Source organism: Rattus norvegicus, chromosome 6, assembly GCF_021556685.1.
Source record: "Rattus norvegicus strain SHRSP/BbbUtx chromosome 6, alternate assembly SHRSP_T2T, whole genome shotgun sequence".
Lineage (NCBI taxonomy): Eukaryota > Metazoa > Chordata > Mammalia > Rodentia > Muridae > Rattus > Rattus norvegicus.
The window spans coordinates 116,753,547-116,778,713 of record NC_141539.1 but is presented as its reverse complement, the minus strand read 5'-3'; the positions used below and the strand labels follow the sequence as shown (position 1 = coordinate 116,778,713).

The 25,167-nt window shown below is 46.0% G+C and overlaps 1 protein-coding gene across 1 annotated transcript in view; it reads left to right on the top strand.

Annotated features, from left to right (window-relative positions):
- The first annotated feature begins 6,127 nt into the window (after positions 1 to 6,127).
- The window catches only part of Ston2 (stonin 2), a 142,077-nt gene continuing 123,037 nt past the window's right edge, over positions 6,128 to 25,167 (top strand). Inside the window, 1 exon segment of the mRNA NM_001135874.2 lies at positions 6,128 to 6,266. The gene's annotated coding sequence lies outside the window, so the exon portion shown is untranslated.

Sequence of the window (25,167 nt, the reverse complement as noted above, 5' to 3'; positions counted from 1 at the left end):
ATAAGTCCCTATCACTACACATCAGGCATCATCCTTTTTTTAAAAAAGATTTATTTATTTAATGTATATGAGTACACTGCCTCTCTCTCCAGACATAGCAGTACAGGGCATCGGATCCCATTACAGATGGTTGTGAGCCACCATGTGGTTTCAGGAATTGAACTCAGGACCTTTAGAAGAGCAGTCAGTGCTCTTAACCTCTAAGCCATCTCTCCTGACCTGCCAGGGGTCATCCTAAGCACTTGATGCTTGTTAACTCCAGGCTACTTGTGTACTTCCTTACAGATCTGTGTGCAGTGAGTCATTCTTTCTTTCCGTAGCACCTAGGGCTTTTCCTGCACAACGTACACACAATCCGTGAATATTTATGTAACAGAGGAATCTTGCCTTGGGAGGATACCATGCTATAGACCAAAGACAAGAAAACAGTGCCGTTCTATACTATTGATTTCGAGCCCAATAAAAGGATGATTAGAGGTAGTGAAGGAGTTAAGGATATTGTAAAGCTGGACGTGGTGGTTTATAAAAAGGATCTAAAAGAGTCTTCGGAGTAATGAGACAGAAGAAGACATTTGATCCTAAGCCTGACAATTTGAGTTCTATCTCCAGAAACCAAGGGGTGGAAGGAGAGAGACAATTTCTTCAAACTACCCTCTGACCAACACAACTATATGCTATAGCAGTGGCTCCCCACCCCCACCCCCACCAAAAAAAAGCCACAATAAATGTAATGTTACAGATTGTAAGATTTTCCAACAGTAACATCTTAGCAGCAACATTTTCTGCTTGTAAAAACACTGAGTGGTGGTGTTGGAGAAAAGGGCCATGCCCTTTAAAGAGATTTTTAAAAAGTCTTTCCTTCCTCTTATCTTTCTCAAGACCCACCATTTAAAATAAATTTTGTGTTACTCATCTATGAGTACATTACACAAGGAGATCAAGGGGTGTCAGATCCCCCAGAACTCAGGTTCCCGGCAGTTGTGAGCTGCCTGATACGGTTGCTGGACATGAAACACGATACCCTCTTTTAACTCCCAAGTCATCTCTTCAGCCTAGGACCAGGGCTTTAAAGTTGTCCAACATCGTTATTCTTTCCTATCTCTAGTGTGTTCCATAAATTGACTATTCCATGTATACATGTGCATGGAAGCATTTTGCATAAAGACATGCTTAACCCCTGTTGGATTGTTGCTCAGGAAGACAGTGGAAAAGGAGAAAGGAAGAGTGAAATGCTCCTGAAGGGTTTCTGAGCCGGGCTGTGGGTATAGACACAGGCTCTCCCACTCCCTTAACAGTTAAGATGGTTCTAATGTGGTGTCTGTTTGTACAGTTGTTGACATTCTTGACATGTAGCTCTGGCTGATCTAGAACTCACTATGTAGCCTGGACTGACTTCAAACTCACAGGAACCCACCTGCCTCCGCCTTCCTAGTGCTGGGATTAAAGGCATGCACCACTACACATGTCTAAAATGTTTTAATTCTCCAAACCAGCTCAGGTTTGAATGACATAGTGGTAGTCATTAGCTACATATAGCTATGCATATTTCAGTACCACTTAAAGCACGGTATTCCAATAATCCCAATACTCGGGAGGCAGAGGCAAGCTGAACTCTGTGAGTTCGAGGCTAGCCTGATCTATAGATTGGGCTCCAGGACAGCTGGAACTACACAGAGAAACCTTGTCTTGGAAAAGCAGACAAACAAAATGCAATATTTCAAGTCATAATTAACCACATTTCAAGTCTGAGAGCCACACAGCTAATTGCTGCCTTATGAAATAGCTCAAATAAAAAGTGTTTTGCTGGCTGTGGTAGAATGTGACTGTATAATCCCAACACTTATGAGGTGAAGCTTGAGGGGGATCAGGACTTCAGGGCCGTCCTTGTCTACACAGTGAGTTCAAGGTCAGCCTAAACTATGTGATAATCCGTCTCAAAATAACATATACACGAAGAAGACAAAAAGACAAGGAACATCCCATTTTCATAGCCCATCCTATGAGTGAGTCAACATGGATCTAAGAAGTTACGTTCTTCCCAGGCTGATAGAGGTAGAAACGCCGGGCTTCCGTAAGTTGTATTACATTTAGCTTCCTTTCATAGGCCTACCAAAGTCTCTCCCTGTGGAGAAGGATACTTCAGATAGTTCATCGTAAGATTTAATTAACGTTTTCCTCAGAGCATTTGCTTCACTCTCAGAATGTGTGCTGTGTAATAGTGACAGGTTTGTTTTTCACAAGTCAGCAGACGTTCATTCCCTATTTACAAGGCGTTTTACCCCAAAGGAGGCCTGGTCGCCGTTAAGCGACTGCTCCTCATTTCTCCGTCTCCCACAGATGAGCTGCATATAATGTCCCTACAGATCTGCCTAGCCTAGTGTCTCATAGAGATGGAACGCTACACTGTGTCACCGTTGGCTTCAGGCTTCTTCTTTCACTTAGCATAACATTTTCAAGATCCAGCCACACTGTAACAAATATCGGTTCTTCGTTTGTACTGATTTGCTAAATGATACTACTCCATGACACCCAGTATTCGCTATATTTATGAACAGTTGATGACTTCATACTTTTCAGCTATGATGGATAGCAGTACTACGAATATTCTAGGACAAATTTTTATGCAGAAGCATGCTTTCTGTTTTTATATATATAGGTATATGAAAAATAGATGTGAATATATTTGAAATATGTGTGAGGATATGTATTTACACGAGTTCAAGTGTAGCTCTGGCTGGCCTGGAACTTGCTATGCAGGCTGGTCTCTAACTTAGTCCATCAGCCTCTGCCTCCGGAGTGGTGGGATTCAAAGCCATACGCCACCACGCCCAGCCAGTTTTCTTGATATTATAAGTAGTTACTGGGTTGTATTGCAACTGTGAGCTTAGTTTATTAAGAAACTGACACCTCAGAGCCTGCCCCACATGTGGCCCATACATATACAGCCACCCAATTAGACAAGATGGATGAAGCAAAGAAGTGCAGACCGACAGGAGCCGGATGTAGATCGCTCCTGAGAGACACAGCCAGAATACAGCAAATATAGAGGCGAATGCCAGCAGCAAACCACTGAACTGAGAATAGGTCCCCTATTGAAGGAATCAGAGAAAGAACTGGAAGAGCTTGAAGGGGCTCGAGACCCCAAAAGTACAACAATGCCAAGCAACCAGAGCTTCCAGGGACTAAGCCACTACCTAAAGACTATACATGGACTGACCCTGGACTCTGACCCCATAGGTAGCAATGAATATCCTAGTAAGAGCATCAGTGGAAGGGGAAGCCCTGGGTCCTGCTAAGACTGAACCCCCAGTGAACTAGTCTATGGGGGGAGGGCGGCAATGGGGGGAGGGTTGGGAGGGGAACACCCATAAGGAAGGGGAGGGGGGAGGGGGATGTTTGCCCGGAAACCGGGAAAGGGAATAACACTCGAAATGTATATAAGAAATACTCAAGTTAATAAAAAAAAAAAAAAAGAATTGGCAGAATGACAATTGAAAAAATTAGGAAGAGATGAACAGAACTAGCGTTCATCACACCAATGTTTGATTAGCTACTTATCTCATTAATACTACCAATATCTAACAAGAAGCAACTTGAGGGAGGAGAAGTTTCTTGGGACTTGCAGTTCACGTGATGTTCATAGTTGCAAGGAAAGCATAGTGACACAGTGGCAGGAGTTGGTCACATCGTACCCACAGCCAGGAGGCAGAAGAAACAAGAAGTAGGGACAGACTATAAAACCCACAGCACCCTTATCCCTGGATGATTTTCTCCTGCAAAGATGCTGCATCTTCTCAAGATTTCTCAGCCTGCCAAGACAGACTGGCTGGGACCCAAGTTTTCAAACTCAGGAGCCTAAAATGGGCCTTTCGCATTTAAATAACAGTAGTGGGTCTGTTGCTGTTGTTCTCTGAGTGGGTTTGACGTCAATTCATTTGTTTATGACAAACAGAATTCTTCATATTGATTAAGTAAACTTTCTGAAATGGTAAAAAAAAAAAAAAAAAAAAAAAGAAACTGACACCTTTTTGTAAACCAGCTCTCCAACCTCACCTCACCTGTGTTCATACAATAAAGATACCATTTTTCTCTTTACTCAACAGTGTCCAACAGACAGGAATTACTTGTTTACAATTGGATTGAATGGATGCTAATTTTAAGTCAATAGCCATTTATTCAGGAACTGGAGGGTACCCTGCTGGAACGTAGGATAGGATAGCACTTATTAGCCTGTTGGAAATTGTAGTCGAGTGCATGTTTAGAGAGTGTCTAGAAGACTTGTAACCCATAGACAGAACAACTGTTCCTTTGTGCCTGGGAGACTTGGTGAAGGCCTCACACAGGAATGGACGTTTGGTTCAGACTTCAGTGCCAAGGACTAGTAGAGAGAGAAGGAAGTCAGAACTAAGTAAAGCATTTTTCCTAGATGAGACAAGTTATAGAACTATGTATAAGTGACCTCACCCATAAAGAAGAGTAGACTCCATGGTCTTTATTCTTTCAAAACCTGGTCATTTGTGGGCTGAGGTTAGCTCAAAGCAGCCAGAATTGAGTCGTTTGACACGTCATCTTGGGTCAGCCTCCAACTCTGGCAGGAATGAGTGAGCTTCTCTTCTCTGGAGTGAGCTTAAGAGCAAGTCAAATGGGGCTTCTGCTTTGGCAAAAGCCAGAGCCATGGAAAGCAATCAGCCAGGACTCACAGGTTGCTGGGTGCCATGTGCTTCTGATGCCTGAAGAGGGATGCCATGAAAGGACTTTCTTCACCTAGCCTCCTGTTTTACTCTGTATTTCAACCGCGTAAGGCTCAACCCGAGCCCAATCTGCCCCCTTTCCTATAAAGAAATCCATGCTTCGTTTGTTACTATAAATGACAGAAAATGGACATAATTTTATCCTGTGGACTGTGTCTCTTACTCTGGGATAAATGAAAACAGTTTAGAGTGGGTCAAGCTGGATTCCCAACTGATATATTTTTTAAGCATTCTTCTCCCAGCCACACTTAAGGGTTCTGTGAGCCAAGAGAGAATGCTTATAGAACTCGGTCACATACGGTGTGCTATTTACTGGCTCATTAATATAAACGACAGAAAATGGAGCTGTTTTTATCCACTGCCTACTATCAAGGGTGGTAGAGCAGGTGATTTAAGGGTGGCGTGTGGGATTTACACCACTTGTTTTTGTTTTTAAGAGATCTGGAACAGGTGGGTGGGGACGTGGAGAGGGTTAAAGAACTATGGGGGGGGGAGAGATGGATGATGGGAACTGTTACTGTCCCTCTTCTCCCCCACAGGAATTGGAGCCCTGCTGGTCTTTTAGATGCAATTTTGGCATCTTTAGAACATCTATGTTCTATCCCCAAGGCTGTCTCTACGGCAGGCTTTTCCTGAATTTCTGGATTTTAAAAGTGAATGTAAAGTTCTTGGAATAATGCCTGCCAAATAATATACACCATGTTAATATTAGGGTAATTATTAGGTTATGAATCAGCTTCATCTCTCCAGCTAGGTATTAAGTTCTTTGTCGGTGACATCAGTTCATCTTGTTCTTTTCCTTGCCAGTACAATGTCCTTAATATACTGATGGTAGTGGGCTTTCTGACAAATTATCTCCCTTGTGTGAGCTCTGTCTGGTACGTAGAGACCATACAGAGTTCAATCTGAGTTCATACACACTATTTGTCACCTACTGTTTACCGGCGTCTTCCTAAGCCCTACGCTTCCTATACTAAAAAGTATGGGAAAATAAATGTGAACTCAAAGTGGCTTGCACGAGAGAGGCCAAAAGGAGCACTGGTCCCTACAGGGTAGAGGTTCACAAACACCAGCTCACAGGGGGAGTAGTTAGGACTCGGCAATGATCCCCAGTCCCTGACACCCCTGAAACACTGTTGCTTGCCCCGGGGGCTTGCTTGGCCCACCCCAATGGGTGCACAGGGCGCTGAAACAGATTTCAATGTTCTCCTGGCCCTATAGGTGCGGTGAGAACCAAGGCATGGGCAGCTTGGGTCTGGGAATGGCTCCACCCATCCCATTCCTCTTGTCCAATCAGAGGGCGGCTCTTGCACAAGCTGCGCCCAATCAGGAACGGCGAGAGCTGCTCCCTGAGCCTTCGGGCGCCCAGCAAGCCCAGAGTCGCGAGCGAGGAGTGGAGGTTCGGCGGCCCAGACGGAGCTCCACGCGAGCGGCGGTGGGACAGGGTCAGGCTGGGGAGCTGGTGGCGGTGCGGACCTCAGTGCGGACTCCGGGACTCTGCTCATCTCGATGCTGGTGAGTACGACCCGCGACCCGGAGCGACCTAGGCGCCGCAGGTGGACGGTGGGGGGCGCCGGCCGCGAGGTCCTAGCGCCGTGCATCTCCCAGCACCGCGTACCGAGCCAACGCGGAGCGCCACCGCACCACCAAACCGGAGGGGCCCCATCTGGGAAGTGGGGGATGAGGCGAGGCGGCCTCCTCGGGGTGTTTGTGGAGAGACCCCTGTAACCCCCACACTTATGCAGCACTTCTTGCCAGCCGGTGCCTTCTCCGCAGAGATCCAAGTCGGCCAGGGCGACTTCGTTGTCCTGAGCGGGGAGGCGACAACAGGTGTCCTTGGAGATGGTGCCTCGCCCCACCCCCGCTCGAAATCCCGGCCTTGGCGTTGCGCCCCAGCTTCGGGGTGTTCTGAGTCGGGACCCCAGCCTGGCCTCTCAGGCTCTTTGCCCGCTGGACAGCGCCCAGGGGCCTCCTGGACCCCGGGCCTTGGATGGAGTTTCCTGAACGCGTTGCCAAGCAATTTGCTGGACACCGCCTCTCGTTGGGATGGATAGTTGAAGATGGGGCTGGGGTGGGGTGGGGGGTGGCGGATTTGTTGGACGCAGGCCCCTTCCTGGGATGAAGAGTGAAGAGTTGAAAATGTGTGTGTGTGTGTGTGTGTGTGTGTGTGTGTGTGTGTGTGTGTGTGTGTGTGTGTGTGTTCCCATAGACTCTGCTGAAAGGAGCTGCCTGAGGGCTGTAAGTGAATCATTAACTCTGGTTTTGTGCAGCTACTGCCCCTGCCTCTGCATTTCTCTTGCTCCTTGTTTCCTTCAAGCTTCCTGTGCTGTTTGCTCCCCTTATTTATAAAGTGACCATTCTGATTGCACTCGTTGTATGGAAGATTGTATGAGCCACTGTCTGAACAATATCAAGCATAGCCCCAAGCATTCAAAAAATGCTGGCTCTTACTATTGTGAAGTGGGTGATTGTGGTGATTGTTTAAAGAGTAAATCAGACCTGTCCAAACTGGCCTCGCAGCCATTTGGAGTATTTAACAGTTTTCTACTCTCCAAGGGGGAAAAAATGTTACTGTTGTTGATAGTATCATGTAAAGGTAATAAATATATACTGTGGGGGAGCAGATGGAAAAGAGAAATGAATTTCAATTAGTAGTCAATGCTTTGTAACCTTATGATGTTTCGTGAAAAGAATATTATGGTACTTTTGTTGAATTCTCTCTCTCTCTCTCTCTCTCTCTCTCTGTGTGTGTGTGTGTGTGTGTGTGTGTGTGTGTATGTGTGCGTGTGTCTGTCTGTCTGTCTGTCTTTAGGTGATTGGAGTGGTGAGAGAATTATTTTTAGCATTTTGTGGCTTGTAATTTTTTTAAGGTAAGGGGCAACAGAAACACACATGCACAATTCCCGGCCTTATAACAAAAGGCCACCAGCTGAAAAAAAAAATAAAATTTGTGTTTCTAACTTCCTGCAGTTGATGGAATGTCTGTTTCAGGTGGTCTAGTTAAGTCCTTTGCCTTGTATCTTCCCTGCCCCTTTGCTGTTTAATCTGAGAATCACAGAGATGGGTGACTACATGTTTATCTGTGTTTCTAAACCCGAGATATCACATGAAGTTGTGAGCCTTCACCTCTCGAACCCTAAAAACCTCTGTCTGTGTTCTCAGTGGACATCTGCCTATCTTGTTATCCCACTCCACTCCTGTGGCATGGACCTCTAAGTGAAAGGTCAGACAAACTATCCCCGTTTTCCTGTGCTTGCCAGAGCCTCGTCTGCTTAGGATCAAAATACCCACACAGAGGGTGAGCGCCTTCTCAGTGTCCGAGATGCATTTCTCACTGCAGATCTTCCAAGTGTGAGATCAGTGTGGCTTTTCAGCTGTTGCTCTGTGGACTTTTCCTTTCCGGCAGAGAGGGAAGGTCTGGGAACTACGGCCGAGGAGGGACAGAAGTATGTGGCACAGGGCACATTGCTAAACTCAAAGGTGGACTCTCACCTTGTGAGAGCTGGGCTCTAACTATGACTAGGAAACCTGGGCACCCTGCTTTGATTCTCTGAGCTAGGCTCCACATGAGTGATACTGATTTTATTAAATAGTGAAGAGACAGTATGCTTTAAAAAAAATAAATAACGGGAAGCCCGTAGCACAGTCCTCTGGACACAGTTACTTGTCTGCGGCATCTAGGAGGGTCTCACAGTAAAGACAAAGGCCATTTTGAGAGTTGACCACTTGGGTGGTTGATAGAATGAGAAGCTGAAGTAGGGTTATCGAGAGCAGGGTGGAACAGACAGGAGAAGGCATGGAAGATTACAAGTGTTGCTGGAGCCCACTTGGGCTAAATAACAAGAAACCCCAAATCCCATGGTTCTGCAGTCGCCCTAACTTCTTGCTCACTGATGCTGTATGTCTGGGTGGGTCCCACATCACTTAACAAAACAAGTCAGCCTCCCTCAAGGACCATACTGACCTCACTTATGGCAGAGAAAGGCTTGCGATGGGACAGCACTATCGCGTTTAGCATCGGCCGGGAAGTGACGACTGGTACCTACCCCTACAGCTCCACACTGCTGACCAAGGTCAGTGGCATGGCCAAGTGTCATGTCACAGACGGTATAAGCTTCCTGAAGATAGGGAGATACAGTCTCGGGGATCGGAAACTGAAAGAAAACGAGGTCAGGGAAGTTACCCAGAGGCAGATTATGAAGGATTTGGGTTTGTGGACCAGGCACTTGGGCCTTTATCTTATAGGCAGGATGTAGCTACTGAGAGCAGAGGTGTATGTCTGTATCTGTGTGTCTGTGTGTATATCTGTGTGTGTGTGTGTGTGTGTGTGTGTGTGTGTGTGTTCTTTGAGAGTGTCTGTCTGTGTGTGTATGTATGCGTATGTGTGTGTGTGTTCTTTGTGAGTATCTTTGTCAGGTGTCTCTGTGTATATGTATGCGTATGTGTGTGTGTGTGTTGTTTGCTGTGTGTGCACATAGAAACCAGAGGAAGATTTGGGGTACCCTGTTCTACCATCTCCCCATTCTCTTGAGACACGGTGGCTCGTTGTACCTGGAGCTAGGCTGGTGGTCAGCAAGACCCTGCAACTCTCCAGTCTCTGTCCTTCACACCAGTCTATGAAGCCTTTTACATGGGTGCAGGACATCAATGAACTCAGACTCTCGGGGTGTAGAGCAGGCACTCTTACCTCCTGCGTCATCTACCAGGCTCCCAGTGAAGTTAAGTTGAGGTTTAACAAGGTCAGATTTTCAGGACAAGCACAAACCTCTGGTAGCACTACGGAGAGAGGTTTGGAATTGGTGAAATTCAAAGCAAGAGGTGGCAAGATCCTGATCAACCCAGTAGCCCCGCGTCCCTTTCACGTGTCTCAAAATGCCAGGAATAGGAAAGTCTCTTTAACTGATCCTGGAGCAGCTTGTGTTTTTCACGAGTCTTCCCACAATGCATGTGCTCTCTTACCTTGACATCTTTATCTTATAATAGCATCAAAAATGAACAAACATCTAATAAGGTAGTTCCCAAACTTCTTCAAAGTCCCTTAGAAGGCGCCAGTCAACAGAAATTGCTGACTCTGCCCGCAGCCCCACCCCAGAGTTTCTGAATCAGTCAAAGCTGGGTCAGGCCTGAGAGTAAGCTTTTCTGCCTGCTGTTCTGAGGATGCTGGTGCTGCTGGCCCAGAGGCCTCACAATGAAAAGTAGGAAAGGCAGACATTAAGATGGGTCTCCTGGGAAGAGCTGAAAGGGAGGGCTTATGAAAGCTTCTAGCACTCTGCCCTAGGCCTCCTTGAGCATCAGGATGTAGGAGTGACTAACCCTCCAATTCTTATTCATCGCTTGCTATTTTTACTTTTTTTTTTTAAACAGAACCTTATTTTGTAGCTCTGCCTGGCCTAGAACTCTAAGAAATCCTCCTGCCTCAGCCTCCTAAGTTCTAGAGTTACAGGTGTGTGCCACCCCGCCCAGGCTTTCATTAAATGTCATGTGCAATTCTCCTAAGGAGAAACTGCAAAGCAGCTCCAATTTGGAGCTTGTAGAAGCATACAAGGGTTGCTTTGTCCCACCCCCTTGTAATTCTGTCCAGCATCTCCATCCTGTCATTGAGCACACACCCTTTCATCTGGCTCCAGCCTTCTCTCTCCCTGGCCTGTCCACACATCCAAATCTTAGTCCCTCGTATTCTTTTGTCCTTCCAGTCTAACCTCCTCTGGAGCTGGCCCACTGGGCGGACCTTTGGCTGAATCTTAGCAGAGTCAGACCAAGAGATTTCTTGTCTCATTCGGTTTAGTTCTCAGGACCAAACATCTGCATGGTGCAGTCATTTGCAAATTGCAGCCCATCTCTACCCCAAGATAAATAATCCTCTGAGAATCCAAGATCAGCCAGGCCAAAACTCTTTGGCTTGTTGCAATAGGAGGGGCAAGTCACAACAATCCTCTCCGCTCTGACTCATTGCTCTTGCAGTGACAGAGTGTTTGAAAAATGGTTGTTAAAGAGAGAACATGTTGCTTTGTGCAGGAAATGAAACAGGATTCTTTTCTTTTCTTTTCTTTTGTTCTTTCTTTTCCTCCTCCTCCTCTTCTTCCTCCTCCTCCTTGGTTTTAGACATAAACAAGGGGTGACCTCTCTGTAGGAGCCAGATAGCTATTATCTGCCCACCCTAATATACAGCATGTGAACACGTGACATATGTTTAGCTTCAAAGTTTTGAATGCTGGATAGTGGCTTAGGAGACCTGTCTCTAGGTAAGATGAGCACGTGATGGCTCAATGGGATATGGGTAGAAAATTCTAGAAACAGCGCATATTGTTTCTATAAAATAAGAAATATTGGGCAGATAATCACACTTAGCAGGTATGTTTCTGAAACAGGCAAATCTCCAAGGTAAGTAAGAAAGTTTGGAACCAGAATTCTTGTTCTGTAGGCCTGAGGCCATCTGTTTCTCTCTCCAGATAATTCTGAAAAGCAAGTGATTTCCTCTCCTCCAACACACCCGGCTTCAAAGTGCCCTTCCCTCGGTGACTTTACGAGGCATTTGAGCATTGCCCTGCACCTTAGTCTCCCAGAAACTTTGAAGTTTCAAAAGATGCCATAAACCAGAACCCTGGTCTTAAGAGCAGACCACAAGAGACTATAGACAGGAAGGATAAGATGTCGAGCAGACTGAGAAAGTGCCACTCTCCCATTGGAGAACATTCATCTGGCATATCTGAAATATCATGTGTCAAATATGTCAAAACCTCAGATACCTAGAACATTGCCCTTATGTGCGGATATTGGACAGTTGTGGGAAAAAGATTTACAGTACCATTGCTGTCTTTCTGAAGGGTCATAACTAACATAAAAATACTAGTCTAAGTTCTGTAGACAGACAACAGGTTACAAGATAAGCAAACTGATAACAAGAGGGCGGTATTGAAAACTCAAGTCCTTGCATGTTTTGTCCATCCTGCGCACCTGCTGGCCCCTTACTAACCTGGACTGGTGACCTCCAGTGGCTTCACTGATGGGAAGATGGTGGTCAATGATTTCGATGTTTGTGATGGTCCAGTATAGCCTTTGGAAAGTGACTCCCAGGATGGTATTGACAATCCTTCTGGGTACAAAAGTCTGAGGAAGGAGTTACAGGGACTCTGTGTCATCTCACACAGCCTCTATTCTGAGAGTAAAGGAATATATATAGTATTTACATAAATTAATATTAGTTAATGGCAAGACCACAAACAGTAAGTAGGCAAATGACTAAGAGGGTACCGAGTGCCAGGAGTTCAGAGCAGGAACTGTGTGGTTCTGCGAAAAAGCAGGTACTGTGGGAGGAGAGTAGAAATAGGATTTCGTGAGGCAAGAGCACTGGTTTTGTAGGGAATGAACCACCGTGGACTGTGGTTCTGCATTGGTGACTCACTTCAGGCTCCCTGACAAGACTGCTTCATGTGGGATGAGAGAGTGGACAGAAAGCTGAGGAGATGGTGTGGGTGCTTCCTTGTTCAGTTGCCCTCCGACTATCTAATATGAATGCTCATGCACGTAGAAATTTGCACAACCTCCTAACCAATGATTATAATTCATTAGCAGGCAAACAGCACAGGACTCTGATGTGACCTTCTTAACATGCCTGTTTTATTAATAGGAGAGCACTCTGAAGCGAAGGATGTCAGACCTCTTTATAAATAAAGTCTAACCCTACCATAAACTCTGTCATCTGGCAGGCAACCGGTCTGTCTGTGTCTGTCTGTCTGTCTCTCTCTCTCTCTCTCTCTCTCTCTCCTTCTAAAATGGTTTAAAGGTCAATTGGGTGGTTCAAAGTCATGCAGGGATCCCTGGACACGTCCGTGTTAACTGATCCCACCTTTCCTGTCACTAGCTGGTGTGGATTACGTTGCTTCCCAGATCTGCACGAGGATGGTGACACTAAGGAGTTAGAGCCCCGCCATCTAGCTAGGATTTCTCCAGCTCACGTTCTGTGCCACGCAGATCTTCAACTGCTAGTACCTAACGCTCCTCGTTAGTTTTAAATTTAGATAATTACACCCTTCTCTTTCAGGCTGGAAACCATCACACTTATCGAAAGAACGTGCCGCTTTTATGCTGTGGCTCCGTGCAAATGTACTATGTGAATAAAAGGGCATTGAATTCTTTCGAACAAATGTCAGCCAGGGTAGTAGTGGGCCTGTCGCTGCTTCCAATCTGTTTGAATATGGGAGCGAGGTGCCAAACCGTTACCAGCTTGATACTGTCCTCCATTGCCTGCCCTTTGAAGGTAGCTGGTTGCTCTTGCTGCTGCTCCTTCTTCCCTACTCTTTCTTTCCCTCCTCCCTTTTTTCTCACTCTTCTTCCTTCTCCTCTACCTCCTCCTCCCCCTCTTCACCACATTAGTGTGAGGGTCAAAGGGTAACCTCAGATGCCAGTCCTCACCTTTCACCTTTATAAAACAGGGTCTCTTGGGTTTGTTTATTTGTTTTGTTTGTTTGTTTGTTTGTTTTTTCCTGCATATACCAGACTAGCTGGTTTTCAAGCTTCCAGGGATTTTCCTCCTTGTCTCACCTCCTGCTGAGATGATAGTAGATGCTTGCGCTATATATCAGGCTTTTACTTGGGTGCTGGGGATTTGAACTCAGGGTCTCATGCTTGCGTGACAACCAATTTTATCCACCGAGGGATTTCTCCACGAAGTGGAGACTTACTGGTTCTTCGGAGAGTCAGTTGTGTTGGATGGTGTTTTGCTGGGGATTTCCTGAAGTGGGCACAGGTGGAAGGCTAAGGAAGATTCCTGAAGTAATGTTTCACTGAAGCAGACACAGGAGAAAGGATGCTCTTGCTAGAGCAAGCACGTGAAAGGACACAGGATGAAGGATTCTTTGCTAGCAGCATGCATGTATTGGTCTGCCTTGCATTGCATAATTGAGCTGGATTTGTTGAGACTCCATAAAGAGAGAAGCACCAAAAAATTTCTGTGGAATCAGGCTGATTGGCAGAATGATGTCAACCGAGATGTATGTGCTGAGGCAAGACCCATGGGAGGACATGATTTCAGGAGGGAGTGTAAAAAGGACTCACGGGCAGTGGTGGAGGCTAAGCTACATTTGCTTATAGAGCTAGCTGTTCAATGCTTGTTGGTCTCTTGTCTTTGCTGATCTTTGCTTCCCTGAGAGAGATACTGCTGAGAACCTCTCCTGGCATTCTTCCTGATCCCTCCTGCTGATTTGTGCTGAGGCTGAGGCTGAGGCCCGGCTATCTGTGTGCTAGGTAGTGCCACCACTGCTGATTTGTGTTTGCTCTATAGAACTAGACTGCTGGTGGTGTATCCATGAAATGTTTTCAAGTGACTGGAACTGCCGCTGCTAACCTGTGAACTGAATTGCCAATTTCTAACAACACAGATGGGAGGTGTTCCAAAGAACCATTTCTAAACAGGTCCACTTCCTCCTTTGCTTAAGAAATTGAATACACCTGTGCGTCTTTCTTGATGGACACTTTTGGAAGAGAAGACCTAGAATGCCATGATTAAGTGGCTAGACTGAGTCTAGTCAGGCAGTGGATAAAATGATGGGTGTTGTACATATTAAGTGTTTTGTGCCCAAAGTTGTCAGAACCGCAGCTCACTTTCTTTCTCCACTCTTGCCAAACCTAATTATTTTTTCTTGTGTCTGCATTTTCTCACTTCAGATGTTGAACAGCTGAAGTGTGTGGAAAACTTATATTGTTATTGAAATGATCAAGGTCCCTGTCAGAAACCCTCACCCATTGAGTTTTCCTTTTTTTGCAACTCCAGGCAGTGAATATCTCATTTTGCATCTGAGGCAGGGTCTGAGGTTAAAATTTGTTTGCATTTGGAGTGAAGCTGGACTTTGAACCCACTTCCTTTAATCCCTTAGGTTTGGAAGCTGTGCTCTTAGTCTCCACTAAGTCACTGGTGTCTGGAAACAAAAGGGAAAGCACTGGAAAGCATCAGTGGGCCGTGTGTGCACTGCTTGCACACCCGTGGAGAGCCAAGTGGGAGAAAGCTGCCCTCATTTTTGCACTATCAGTTCACACAGTCAGCAGTGTCATTGAGGCACCTCTCTCTCTCTCTCTCTCTCTCTCTCTCTCTCTCTCTCTCTCTCTTTCTATATCCTCTTCCTGGGAGTTTTTGTTTATAAACTCAACTTTATAAAGGAAGCATATGAGGATGGGGTAACCTATTTGAGTTATAGCCTGTCTGACAGTCACTCACCTGTCAGTTTCTTTGGCACGAGTGGGTGGTGCTGGCCCGGGCATAGTGTTTCCTGACTCCTCTATCTGTACCACCCAACACACTCAGGGCCCTGGTGTTCACGTGCCCTGTTGTTGTTGGGTTCTAAGTTCCTCATGCCTGAGCATACGGTTCCAAAGAATCAGAGTCGTTTAATGTCACATATTAGCCTCTAATCTGGGTGGCTTGGATGGCCTCAGCTGTGATCACAGGATAAGGGGCTTGGATCCTCCGTTGTATGGTTGCAATTTTCTTGTGAACAGGATACAGCATGTGCACCTATCGAGCTGGGCCCTTTGCAGACGTGGGTCCTGGCTGTAAGAAAGCCGGGTTAAAAGAGTCAATTACTTTATTGCATATGTGTCTCTACATATAGGAGGAGAACTTACCGGTGGGAAAGTATATTGCATGATTGGAATATGGCAAGATGGTTAAGTCTCTAGCCAGTCTGCTCACGTTTGAATTATGAGGTTCAATAAGTTATTTAACCTCTGTATGTCTCCTATTCCTTATCTTTGTAAAGGAATAATACTAGAACTGCCTAGACTTACTATGAGTTAGTGTAAGTTATTTAATTTAGAGTTATAAAGCACTTTAAGACTGATGTTTAGGAGATAGGAAGGATTTATCAAATAGCAGAGAATATAAATCAGAAGGCGAATGTTTCTGGACGGCACCGTAATAGGTATAGCTCACACGGCTGCATCTGTAAAGGTCTCCAGGAGTGAGTCGCAGGCATGTGCTCCCTTAACAAGTGCTCTGGGGCGGGGGGTGCTGGCCACTTTAAAGAATCCCCTGAGGCATCCCCACAAACTTCCCCTTCATAAAACGAGCACGAGAGAAGCAGTATAAGAGGAAAAGAGAAGCCAAGGACTTGCCTTGGCTTCTGGGAAGAATGCTGCCACCTCCTGCTCTCCACCCATGTGTGTGTATGTGTGTGTGTGTGTGTGTGTGTGTGTGTGTGTGTCTGTCTGTCTGTCTGTCTGTCTGTCTCTGTGAGTGTGTGTGCATATGCCTGCAAACTCATGTGCATGTGTGCGCATATGTTCACCTGTGTGGGCATCTGTGGAGACCAGAAGTGAACATTAGAATTGCTTTACCTTATTCTTTAAAATATTTTTTATTAATTTCAATTTATACAATTTATTTTGAACCTATTGACTCCCTCTCCACCCTCCCATTCCTTTCTTCCCAACTGTATGGGCTACTCCTCCTTCTTGTCCCCATCAAGCCTAGTCATTCTGTCTAACTAGTCTTATCCACCTTATTTTGTGAGGCAGGGTCTCGAATTGAATCTGAAGTTTGCTATCTTAGGTAGAGTAGCTGGCTAGAGAGCCTCCAGGATCTCTCCGGCTCTGCACCTCAGCACTGGGGTTACAAGTGTGTGCTGCTATGTCTTTGGTTTCTTTACATGAGTGCTGGGGATACAGATTACATAGCCACCAAACCTTCTCTTCAGGCCCCTGTTCTGTCATCCTGGATGGGAAAGTATCTTGGGCTACAGGAGTGTGAGTCATTGGCCAAGTTTGGATGTTGAGTTTGAAAGGCTGTTAGACATTGACATGAATTGGTCATTGGGTGGAATCAGTTGAGGCATGTATATGAGGGTCTTAGGCTTGGTGATGGGACCCACGGTGGATTGAATGAGAATGGCTCCTCACCTCCTTAGACTCATAAATTTGAATGCTTAGGTACCAGAGAGTAGAACTGTTTGAGAAGGATTAGGAGGTGTGGCCTTGCTGCAGTAGGTGTGGCCTTGTTGGAGGAAGTATGTTACTGGGAGTGGGATTTGAGGTTTCAAAAGCCCACACCAGTCAGTCTCTCTCTCTCTCTCTCTCTCTCTCTCTCTCTCTCTCTCTCTCTCTCTCTCTCTGCCTGCTTCCTGTAGATCAGGATGTAGCTCTCAGCTACTACTCCAGGGCCTGGCTTGCCTGTCTGCCTGCCTGCCACCACACTCCCCCTGCTATAATGATAATAGACTAACATTCTGAAGTCGTAAGCAAGCCCCCAGTGAAATGCTTTCTCTTATAAGTTGCCTTGGTCATGGTGTCTCTTCAGAGCAATAGAATAGTAACTAGCACAGAAAGTAATTCTGGGAGAAAGCGAAAGTAATCAAGGAGAGAGTTCTGGGTGAGAACCAGGGTCATCTGAGTTCTGGCTTTTAGAAAAGTCAGTCTGCCTCTCCATCCCGAGTTTGTTCTTCCCCTCCCCTTTCCAATTGAAGAAATGGACTTGGAGGCTGGCGCTGGAGGCTGGCATTGCACTGAGTTATTTGTATCATTCGAGCTGTCTGGTGAGCGCGTTCATCTACAGACTCTAAAATCCGTGAGCTGGCATCAGTTACCATTCGATCCCTCAGCAGCCTTGTGTCCTCCTCACCCAGTCTCTAAGACTGAGTCTCTGTCCCTGTCAGCTGGTAAGTGGTAGTAGCAGCCTGTCCCTGAGGCGGGAGGGCTCTGTGAGTGCAGCACTAATGCTCTGAAGTGGTTCCCTCAGCTGTCGCTGTCAACGCTCATGTCATGCCATTACATTAGAGGAAGGAACACTGGTGGTTCACATGGCCTTAGAGCCCTTTCGGTTCTCCCTGGACTGAGAATCACAAATGGAGGAGGGAGGGCAAGGAGACAGTGCAGTCCACTGCTCACACTTGTCAGTCGTCGCATTTCTCCGCCATTGAAACACTACATCTAGTGACCAAGGCTGGCCTGGGGTGAAACAATTGCTACACGAATCACAGATGCGGAGGCATTCAGAGAAAAATGCAGACATTTAAAAGGGGGTGGAGGGGGTGGGTCATCTCTGTGACACTGACCTCATGCTTGTTCTTTGCCACTCTAAGCTAAGAAAGAAGATCCTCGCTGCCTCCTAACACACGAGCTCATCTTGTCCGCTGTTGTAAATTCAAGTGTGTGGTTGTCATTCTGAATCTATTCTTTAAAGTCTTTTTTATTACTATTTAGTGTATGTGTGTGTGTGTGTGTGTGTGTGTGTGTGTGTGTGTGTGTGTGCGCTCACATGTGTGCAGGCACTTGTGTGTGTGTGGGTACATATAGCCATGCATGTATGAAGACCTCAGGAGACCTCTTCAATCACCCTTCACCTTGTGGTGTCTTATTTGAGCCCAGAGCTGACTGATTTGGCTAGTGTAGCTAGCTTGTTTCTCACTGTCCCCTCCCATCCCCAAGCCACTACTTCTCCCTCCTCTGCTGGGTTGAGGGTGGGCTCCATGCTCACATGGCACCCTTTCGCACAGATACTGGGGTTCCAAACTCCATCCCTTGCTCTTGCAGTGTGAGCTCGTTACCTGCTGAGCCGTCTCCCCTGCCTCTGAGATGTTCACACGTGGAAACTGCAGCTCTCTCGTCCTGCCTCTCATTCTCTAAGTAGACCTCTGCTGTGTTTGCAGTTCTGGTTTACATCCTTTGAATTTGCGGTTTTTCTGTTTTGCAAGAGTCACTGTTAGTGAGCTGTCTACCCAGAGAAATACCATTCGCCGTGGCAGGACCAAGTACATCGCCACAGCGCGGCGTGGTTTGCTCTAAATCGATACCGGAGTGTTTTGAGAAACAGTTTCCAGATGGCTGTGGGTAACACCAGGGCTGAAAAGAAAACACTAGAAACACCAAAGCAGGAAAACTCATAGGAAAGACCTTCCGGGGTGGGGACGAAGTTTTTCTTTCTGGGTCTTCCAATTTGGGGAAGTAAAGAGGGTAGGCATAAGCAGTGGGAAATTTCCACCAACTTGGGAGAAAAAAAAACAGACTAAATAATTCTCAGCCACTAAGGTGCTAGCACAGGGAGTCACAAGGTCAGAGGATCCTGTCCCATTTGTCTGTGGTGACAGGCTCCTCTGCCCCCACCAGGAACGCCTCCCCTCGAACAATAGCCATGTCCCCAGGAAGTTGAAATGTATGCAAACAATTATATAAACATAAATCACACTACTCTAGAGTTTAGAAGTAAACTGTGGGTGTGTTTGTAGTCATTTCCCAGATTTTCTTTAGTGGGAATATATATATATATATATGTATTTTTAACTATAAGAAAAATAGACAGAAATTTCCACAAATGAATCTGAAAGCAGGAATGAACTAGAGATGTTGGAGTAGGAGAGCAGTGACCATTTAAACACAGTCAGCTGCTCACATTTTACGACCTGAGAATTTTCTTCTCACGTCCTCATGCCCCGAACTTAATCGCTTTCGAAAAGGAAAGGATGTTGGTGAATTTTAGATCTCAGAACCCAGGAGCCTGCTGTAATGAAGCCCAACCCACCAGCCTGCCCTGTGGACACGTCAGCCGTGCCAAGCCCACCAGCGTGTCTGGGTTCATCTGTCCTGGCAATGGGCGAAACCCACACACCCCTGCTTCCAGTAAGCACTTGGACTTGGGATGTATCTTGTGTGTGAGTGGTCTAGTACATGACCTGTGTACAAGGATAAGGTCACAGTCAGGCTGGGGCCCCTCCACAGCTGCAACTTTGAGGCCCCCTGCTGTAGTCTGGTTTTGTGTGTGTGTGTGTGTGTGTGTGTGTGTGTGTGTGTCCCATGCTGGCTGGCTGGCTGGCTTGTTTTGGTTGTCTGCCTGTGTCAGGATTCTCAGAAAAGGGAAGCAGAACCTCTCTACATTGCTGAAAATGGAAATAAGGAATTATCAGCTCAGGGTCAGTGCAAGCCAGCTTCCTTCTGCAGCTCTGCAATGATTCTGTCGTGTTTTGAACAGCCTGAAGCTGAGTGGAGCTGGGTTAGGGTTAGGGTTAGGGTTAGGGTTAGGGTTAGGGTTAGGGTTAGGGTTAGGGTTAGTTGTTCTGGGACTGAGTCTTTAGTCAGAGGTCCTAAGGGGATTGTCAGTTGCACTTTAGGCAGGCTGTCCATAAAGCACCTTAAACCACAGATGATGTCGTATGGATGTGTGCTTTTTCTTAACTGAAGAGATTCAGAGAGCCCCAACATGTAACAAAAGTACAAGAACTAGTTTCAGGGGTAGGTTGGAACCATGCATCTCACCTGTGGCCCACCCCGGAGAAGTCTTCCTAATGCAGAACATGAGAGTATAGCTGTAACCCAGGCCATTTGTGGCACTTGCTGGAACCCCAGCACTAGCAAGGCAGTGGCAGATGGATCTCTGAGTTTGAAGCCAGCCTGGTCTGTAGAACTAGTCAAAGAGAGCCAGGGCTACATAGGGAAACCCTGTCTTGAAAGAAAAGAAAAGAAAAGAAAAGACAAGACAAGACAAGACAAGACAAGACAAGACAGAGAGAGAGAGAGAGAGAGAGAGAGAGAGAGAGAGAGAGAGAGAATATGAATATATCTGTGTGAAACCCTTGGGTGTACCAACAGAAAGGCCATGGTATAGGTAAGAAAAATGGGGTTGATTCCTTCAGAACTAGCAAGATAGACACCCCAAAACTGACACCACTGCTGCGAGCGCTACCCTCAGCACCCTCTGGCCTTCTTTCCTCTCTTGGGCTTGAGCCTCCTTGTCTCTACATTGCTGAACAACTGACCCAATGGAGTAACACCTTTCTCTTTTGCCTGGCTTCCTCTGGCTTCTACTCCTTCAGGATGATGGCAGAAGCAGACTTCCAAGTGGCTGCTTATCTGGCCCAACCATAATTGTTAGCCTTCCCCAGACCTCAACCTTAGTTCTTATTTCGCCTACTGCTATTCACTGTGTGTCTCCCAGTCCAAACCTCTTGCTTCTCCAGACTGACTGGCTTAACAGACTCTAGGAACAGCCCAGCGATTGCCACAAAGGCCCGTCAAACTCATTACGTCTAACTCTGCACTTACCACATCCCTGTCCCCTCAGTCACTCTTCCTCCTGAAGCCCTTGTTTTGGCAAATACAACTTGGTCCCTTCCAAGGGTCTCCTTCATCTGTGTACCCCACAATGACTTCTTCCTTCTAATGAGGCTCAACACACTTCACCTCAGTGTCCTGATGTCACACCCTATATAAACCATCCTCTCCCTCCGTCTTGCTAGTCTGATCGTAGTAATTCCTGCTTAACCTCTCCCCTCGTGTCTAGATTCCTCACTTTCTTCCCGAGTGATCTTTCTAGATGGTTGAGTTACTGTTCTTTGCTCACTTGTTTAATTAGCGTTTGTTGTTTCTATTTCAGGCCCCTGCCCCTGCAGTGCCCTGCCTTCACACCTTTCTCTTGGTCTGCCCAGTGTCTCGTCCTCCTGTGTCCCTTCTGGCTCCTTGCTTTTCCAAATGGAATTGTCCGAGTGTCAGAGGACAGCATGCTTGCATTCATGGTCGTTCCTTGAGCGCTTAGCATTTTAATGCTGCTGTTTCCAAAAACTACTGGAATTCGACTTTCCAAGCCATGTCCAAAACAAATATCCTACGCCATCTGTGTGTCCATCACCCCACCCTTTACCCCATCACACTCATAGCTCACAAAACCTTTGAACTGCAGCCTCACCTCCGAAGCTCAGCCTTCCCTCATACCACGGCTTGCCTGTACCTCCAGTTTCTGCTTCACCTCCCCACTCCACATTCAGCTTTTATGGTGAACACGGGCAAGTGCGGAGTTAGGCAAAGGGATGTCCACAGATGCTCATGAGATTTAGGGATCCCTGTTGCATGTATTCTTCTGGGTAGTGAAGTCATTTTGCATGTTAGCATGGCCGTGAGCATGACTAAGTAAAACGGTACCCTGTATTCTCATGGTTGGTTCTTACAGAGGCCACGCTGCCGTCTGACAATGTCCCCCTCTCTCACCTGCGTCCCATGACCCTGGCTAATGTCCATTTACATTTCAGACTCGTGGCTAAGTATCCTTTCTCCTCACTTGTTCTCAGCTGGCCAGATGGAACTGCGTGTCATTCTTCTGCATGCTGGTAGTGGATCCTCCCGGTGTGGCGCTAATCATATTATATCCTGTTTGTCTGTCTTCCTGTCTCTTTAAAGAGGGTCGATTTTAGTCAGCTTGAGCCATAGGATTTCACTCGCTGTGCCAAGCAGCAGGGAATGTTAAATGAACGCTTATAAAATGATTGGATTGGGGTTGGGGATTTAGCTCAGTGGTAGAGCGCTTGTCTAGGAAGCGCAAGGCCCTGGGTTCGGTCCCCAGCTCCGAAAAAAAGAACCAAAAAAAAAAAAAAAAGATTGGATTAGTGAATAAATGAATGGGTGATGCTCTGTGGCAGAATTCTATTAACCCAAAGAAGTTCCACGATAACCAAAGGCCTAAGACAGCCGCTGGGTCATCCCCCGTCTTCTGAATATGTGGGAGTGTATACTAATATAGGGTCTTATCTACACTTAAGCTTCTTATATAGGCCTCTTATGTGCCTTAGCAGTCCTCAGCCTCATTTCTCTTCTGTGGTGACCAAGTGTGCTGGTGTGAGCCCTGCCGCTGTCCGAGGCTGATGCTGGGGTCTACGTCTGGGTTCAGACAAAGTACCACACTGAAGGCGTGGGATCTAAGCCCCCCATGTGCTGTTATAGGAGCCAAGAGATGCACCCTGCACATGGAGAAGTTGAGGCACCATGTAGTAAACTCCGACCCAAAGGGAACAAAACCAGGTAACAGCCACCAGACACAGCCTGCCTCTAAGCACCTCCTCACCCCCGTACATCAGACTTCTAGAGGCAGAAATCCCTAACAGTGTCTGAGATCACCAGGCAGCAGGCCGAGGCTCTGAAGCCAGGGCCAGGTCAGTCCATACCTGGTATTACCCTACCTCTTGGCCCTGGGTCCTACATTGTATGAACTTCTCTGGGGTTGTCATAAAGCCCCAGCATCGAAGCTTGACCTTGTGCTCTAACCTAATACTCATTCAAAATTGCCACACTTCCCTGAGAACCCCAGACCAGGGAAGGGCCAAGAAGAGAGACTGGGATGGTAATCCAGGCCTCCGGGTCACAGATCCTACAGTCTTAGGCTTTCGTCATTAGTTTCCTGTTTGCTCTTGGCTATGCAGCACGGAGGGATTCTGGTCTCTCTTATTTAGGGGAACTGGACACAGAGGCTTATTAATAGAAAAAGACGTATCAAATTTGGAGCCCGTAAACTGGTTGTTATTCAGACTAATAGTCTCTCCTTGGGTTTCCTATTTTTAAGAAAATCTTTCTGATTAAAAAAAAAATCAAAAATGGGGCTCGAGAAATGGCTTTGTAGTTAAGAGCACTGACTGCTCTTCCAGACAACTTGGGTTCAATTCCCAGCACTCGTGTGGCCGTTCACAACTGTCCCTAACTCCACTTCCAGGGGACCTGACACCTTCACACAGACACGCATGCAGGCCAAACACCGCCGATGTACACAAAATAAAAAATAAGTAAATTTTAAAACTCAGATATACATATAACTTTAAAGGTCACTAATCCAGAGGAATATTACATAGCCACAACGTGGATAATTATGACAATTTTAACTAATTGGAGGTTTAGTATCTCTTAGTGTCTCCATCTACTTGTGTGAATGTGTAAAACTTGGCCTGCCCAAGCCTCAGGTTCCTTAGCAAGAAAAGTCAATGTTAAGGATTGCTCTTTGTCTCGCAGGGTTCATGTGCAGATTGTGTTATAATATAATGCATATGGATGGCGCCATCAGTACTTAAAAACCATCCTTTAGTTGTTAGGTCTATTTGTTTTCAAGTATGTGTGAATGAAGGTGTTAATCCTTGTGCTTGTGGAATAAACATAACTTCAAGGTAAGAGTTTGGAGTCATTAAAGGTTTTATTGGGATTTCAACAGGAATATTCTTGGTCTGGGATTTTTTCCTCCCAGGGAAAGTCACAGACCCAGTTTTAGTCTTGCTTAAAGAGTGGCCTTTGTTGTTGTCGTCATCGTTGTTGTTATTGTTGTCATTGTCATTGTTGTTTTGGGTTTGTTTTTTTTTTTTTAAGGGAGCAGGCAGGGTTACTAGCAAGCAGTGCTGACTTGCTAGCTTTTTAAAGTCTATTTCCCCTCTTTAGGGTACTTTCATAATCTTTACAAGAAGGCTAATATTATCCTTAAATTAATACACCTTGGGGGTGGAGCAGAAAAGTTCGTATTTTTCGCTGTGGCTGAGAGGATCCCAGGAGGTAAATCACGCCTTGGTCCTCACCTCAGGTGGGTTCCAGTTCGTTCCATCCAGGTAAATGGAGAACTATTTCCCCTTTGGAGACATGCAATCAGGATCAACCGTGTATCTGGTGATTCCCTCTCATTTATGGAACGTATTAAGGAGCATTAAGCTTTAGGGCTGGCAAAATGGCTCAGCGGGTAAAGGTGCTTCCCACCAAGTCCGATGGCCTAAGTTTGATCCCTGGCTTGCACTTGGCGGAAGGAGAGAACTGACTCCCACAGGCTGTCTTCTGGTCTCCAAATGTGCACTATAGCACAATAAATCAATGAATAAATTAATTAACTTAATTTAAAAGAGTCTTTAAATTATAGTTATTTTTAACTTTTTGTAATCGAGCTTCCGGCTCAGTTTCCTCTTCCACAGACCTGGCTGCCTGCCTTCAGCATGACATGCACTGGTGGCAAAGCGCCCTCTGCTCCTCATGGAGTGGATGCTCTCGCCGGCCTCTCAGGAGTCACTAATGACCATCCAGCCCCATTATCTTTCTCAGTGATGTTCACTGGAAAATTCTCTCTGGCCTCCATGAACCTTTGAACGATTCTTTTTTTTTTTTTTTCTTCCCCTTTTCTTCCTTTTCCCTTGATTTCTCCCATCTGTCACTTCAGGTCTGGTTTTTTTTTTTTTTTTTTTTTTTTTTTTTTTTTTTTTTTTTTTTTTTTTTATTCCTGAGTCTCCCCTCCCATGTGTAGGACTGCTCCAGGGGTCAGATAGTTTCTGTCTCTTTACTTCCTGTAGTGATAGCCTGCTAGCTTGGACTCATGTATTGTCTGTCCAGGGTGATCTTTTACCCCCCACTTCCTCCATATTTTCTGAAACCACCTTTGTTGCAAGCTATTTGATCATACCATGAACCCTGAGATTGTGTTTAATTTACTGAAAATAAAATGTTTCTAGTTTCTCCGTGGCTCAGTCCTTAGCACACACCTTTAATCGCAAACAATGAAAGGAAAGTTAGTTTGTAGAAGGAAGCACCCATGTTTGAAGGTGATGTCTCATTGAGTGTCAGACAGAGTGAGAAAACAAGCTAAACACAGATAAGAGAAAACAAGCCCGAGACTGAGAAGGAGCTAGAAGATTAGAACAGATTGTCAAAGTTAGTA